The 4928-nt window shown below is 36.4% G+C and overlaps 1 pseudogene; it reads right to left on the reverse strand.

Moving 5' to 3' along the window:
- Positions 1-3227: 3227 nt before the first annotated feature.
- On the reverse strand, positions 3228-4726 carry LOC144382799 (elongation factor 1-alpha 1 pseudogene; annotated as a pseudogene).
- Positions 4727-4928: the final 202 nt, after the last annotated feature.

Consider the following 4928-nt stretch of genomic DNA (forward strand, 5'->3'; position numbering starts at 1 on the left):
GATCATAACTATGATTGGTTTTATTTGATGCCTTTGGAATAGACTGCAGATGTATTTATCATATTTATGTGTCCCACAGCTCTTGGTCTGAGGTTCAGTTGAGGTGTGCATTAGTAACTAAAATTAATTTCCCTGTTCTACTCTGTGACAGCAATTTTGAAGTACTGTAAATTCCAAGACATGTTCATCAACCGTAAGTAATTACTAATAAGTGACAAGCAAATATTTTATTGTGTGTCTGTAATTAGTAATTGCAGAATCATATATTCCTAGAGTGTAGGATGATAAAAACAAATAGTTTAAATCATTTTAAGATTACTTTTCTGTTTTGAATGAAAATTATAAGAATTGAAAAATTATAGTGTGCAATACAACTAAATAGATGTTTCCAAGAATTGTGCCATTTTATTTATTTATTTTTTTTAAAGATTTTATTTATTTATTTGACAGAGAGAGAGCACAGGCAGGGAGAGTGGCAGGCAGAGGCAGAGGGGCACCCTTCAGAGCAAGGGGAGCTGATGTAGGACTTGATCCCGGGACCCTGGGATCATGACCTGAGCCACCTGGGTGCCCTGAATTATGCCATTTTATTGAAAATAAGAAAACCTGCATTCAGTTTCACCAAGCCACATGATGCTACCACATCTCTCAACAGATTTCAACAGTTTTCTGCTTTAATATTACATTTTGCTTTTTTAAATCCAAATAATCAGAATCTTGTTTTGAAAACAAGCCATTTATTACTTGGTATGAGGCTATTTATTACTTCTCAGTTACGTTTTGCAGTCATGTAGTAGAAATGGCAGTGAACAGATCATTTCTCTAGCAATCTGTGAATGAATAATAACGCCATTGAAACAAGAGTGGCAGAATGAACAATTAATGTTTTTCAAAAGTATGTTAGTAAATCTGCACTAGAAATGGAGACATACCTACAACTATATTTGATATATTTGTAATTGTTTTCCATGTTTTCCCAGAGGACATCTGCCAAGCAAACATAAAGACAGCAGAGATGTGGGAAGAAGTTTAAGTGGACCGATTTTCTCGTCTTTCCTACATATGTGTCAATATTTGAATTTAATTTGAAAAATCTAGAATGGGAAGTTTAGTTATATCATGGAAGTAATGCTGATGAGCAGAAACAGGACTCATTAATAATATAATAATTGGAGAAGGCAGGGATGATGGGAAGGAGGGTAGATGCTAATGATACACACAAAAAGTCAAGGCTAGATCACGACTTTTAATGACAGAGAGCCTCGATGTTGATTCTTGACTGTCTTTGAAGAAATTACTTTGACTGTTTGATCCTCAGTCTCTCTTTATAAACTGAGGAAAATAACAACTTTGAAATACAATGTTTGAGATCACCAAACTCTTAACACACTTCCATTGTTTTTGAGGATTTTTGTCAAGTTTTAAATTCTACATACATTTTAACATTCTATGCATATTTTAATTTCCACAGGGCATTTCTTTTCTTGGAGAAACTATGTTTATACTTATATTTACTTACATTTCTATATCTATATTTCTATTTATAATTCTATATTTCTATGTTTTCTATTTATAGTTCTATATTTAAAGCATGTGATAATTTAAAAATATTTATGTTGAAAATTTTAACAACATTAACATTATTTTAATTTTTTCAATCCTTTCCAGGTATATTAGATAAAACCTGGTGCCTCTCGGTGAAAGATTAATGGCCATTTGTTTAGTATTCAGGTAAAATATGGCATAATTCTTAGAACCTAAGACATAAAATGCCAATTCCTTGTTAACAAATACTTTTTTTCAAGGGAGGTGGTTTACAATCTTGTTTTCATTGATTGAGAGAAAACCTAATTGAGTTGTAAGCTAAGGAATCAGTGCAGATAAATTTTAGTAATAGATCATGTTTTAATTTTCAGCACACACCTCAGAAAGATTTTTAAAAATGAGTGAATTTGATAGAAGAAAACTTCTTTCACTTCTATTTATTTCTATGAATACTAATTCTCAGCTGATAGCATTTGTAAAACAATTAATAGAATAAATTTATGCAGAAACATGACACTTGGGATACCTGAGTGGCTCAGTCAGTTAAGCAGTTGCCTTCGGCTCAGTTCATGATCCCAGGGTCCTGGGATCGAGTTCTGCCTCGGGCTCCTTGCTCAGCAGAGAGCCTGCTTCTCCTTTTGCCTGTTGCTCCCCCAGCTTGTGCTCTCTCTCGCTCTGTCTCTCTCTCTCTCTGACAAATAAATAAAATCTAAAAAAAAAAGAAACATGACACTTTTTAGCATGATTTTTTTAATCGATGGATACAAAGGCTGATGGAGGGCGCCTGGGTGGCTCAGTTGGTTAAGCGACTGCCTTCGGCTCAGGTCATGATCCTGGAGTCCCTGGATCGAGTCCCGCATCGGGCTCCCTGCTCGGCAGGGAGTCTGCTTCTCCCTCTGACCCTCCCCCCTCTCATGTGCTTGCTCTCTCGCATTCTGTCTCTCTCAAATAAATAAATAAAAAATCTTTAAAACAAAAACAAAAACAAAAACAAAGGCTGATGGAAAAAAAGATCATTTATCTCATTAAGAAATGTATTTCCAATTAATTTTTTACGTTTAATAAATGCTAACAGTTTTTCATTTCTTTGTTTTTGATCAAATATGTACTAATAACAATTACAATAATCTCCAGAAAATTTTTCATTTTATACTTCAGTCTTATGGTTACAGGAAAATTTTAAAAAACTTTTCATATTTTGTTTAATAAAATTATAATAGAGTGATGAAGAAAATATTTTACATCTAAAAATATAACAAAAAACATCGTGTGTAAGACTTAGAGTAGAACTACATGCTCATTCAAGGACAGGAAAAATATCAAATATATGAATATTAATGAAGTTAATGTTTGTACGTTTTTAAATGAATGATGCTGCATTTTTAGATTCCATTACATATATTTAGAAGTATTATAAAACACTTTAATTTATATAGTTTTTGATATTTAAAATATGTTGAAAACTAGTTCTTTTCAGCTATTTAATTTTATGATGACACTTTTTATTTATTTATTTTTCTCATTAAACTTTTGTTTTAATGGGTCTCAAAATTCTGTGACATATTTTTGGTCAAGTTGTTTCCATTAAAAACTACTGATTTTAAAAACTAATAAAACTGCCACACACACAAAAAAACAAATGGTCCACAAAATATTCTCCTTTCCTTCTGAAGGTTTTATGATGCACTGTTATCATTAACCAGTCTTTTATTACTAAACTTAACTGGCCAATTGACACAAACAGTTCTGAGACCGTTCTTCAACCACTGGTTAAGACTGGGGTGGCAGGTATTGGGGATAATATTCTTTTAGCCTTCTGAGATTTCTGGGCAGTCTTGGTGTCCTTGCCAGCTCCAGCTGCCTTTTTGTCCACTGCTTTGATGACACCCATAGCAACCGTCTGTCTCATGTCATGAACAGCAAAAAGGCCCAGAGGAGGATAGGCAGAGAAGCTTTCAACACACATGGGCTTGCCAGGAGCCATATCAACAATGGCAGCATCACCAGATTTCAAGGACTTGTGACCATCTTCCAGGTTTTTTCCAGAATGACAAACTATCTTCTCCTTCAGCTCAGCAAACTTGCAAGCAATGTGAGCTGTGTGACAATCCAGCCAAGGTGCATATCCAGCACTGATTTGGCCTGGATGGTTCAGGATAATCACATGAGCTGTGAAGCCAGCTGCTTCCACTGGTGGGTCATTTTTGCTGTCACCAGCCACATTGCCATTGACCAACATCTTTGACAGATACATTCGTGACATTGAAGCCTACCTTGTCCTCAGGAAGAGTCTCACTTCATGGTGCATTTCAACAGACTTTACTTCAGTGGTAACACTGACTGGAGCAAAGGTGACTGCCATGCCAGGTTTAAGAACACCAGGCTCCACTCAGGCGACAGGGACAGCACCAATACCACCAATTTTGTAGACATCCTGGAGAGGCAAACACAAGTGCTTGTCAGTTGGATAAGTTGGTGGCAGAAATGCAATCCAGAGCTTCGGGCCGTGTGGTTCCACTGGTATTCCCATCTTTACAGGTGATTTTCCATCCCTTGAACCGAGGCATGTTAGCACATGGCTCTAGCATGTTGTCACCATTACAACCAGAAAGTGGCACAAATGCTAGTGTGTCAGGGTTGTAGCCAATTTCCTTAGTGCAGATGCTGACTTCCTTAATGATTTCCTCATATCTCTTCTGGCTGTAGGTGGCTCAGTGGAATCCATTTTGTTAAGACCAACAATTAGTTGTTTTACACCCAGTGTGTAAAACACAAGGACATGCTCATGGGTCTGCCCATTCTTGGAGATACCTGCTTCAAATTCACCAACACCAGCAGCAACAATCAGGACAGCACAGTCAGCCTGAGATGTGCCTGCAATCATGTTTTTGGTAAAGTCTCTGTGTCCTGGGGCATCAGTGATGTTCACATAATACTTGCTGGTCTCAAATTTCCACAGAGAGATATCAATGGTGATACCATGTTCACATTCAACTTTTAGTTTATCCAAGACCCAGACATACTGGAAGGAGCCCTTTCCCATCTCAGTAGGCTCCTTCTCAAATTTTTCGATAGTTCTTTTGTTGATCCCACCACAGTTGTAGATCAGATGACCAGTAGTGTTAGATTTGCCTGAATCTACATGTCCAGTGATGATGATGTTGATATGAGTCTTTTCCTTTCCAATTTTGGTCTAGGTTTAGCAGTGGTTTTCATGGCACCTGTGTTCTGGAGGCAAACCCGTTGTGAAAACTAATGACATTTTTTAGATATCAACTTACATATGCACAAGGAAGTGCAGAGATTTTTATTATTACTTTTGGTCTTCAAAAGCAAGTGTTAGAAAGCCAATGATATATTTGACTCCTCAATAGTAGACTGTT

The sequence above is a fragment of the Halichoerus grypus genome, chromosome 8, assembly GCF_964656455.1.
Source record: "Halichoerus grypus chromosome 8, mHalGry1.hap1.1, whole genome shotgun sequence".
In the NCBI taxonomy this organism is placed as follows: Eukaryota; Metazoa; Chordata; class Mammalia; order Carnivora; family Phocidae; genus Halichoerus; species Halichoerus grypus.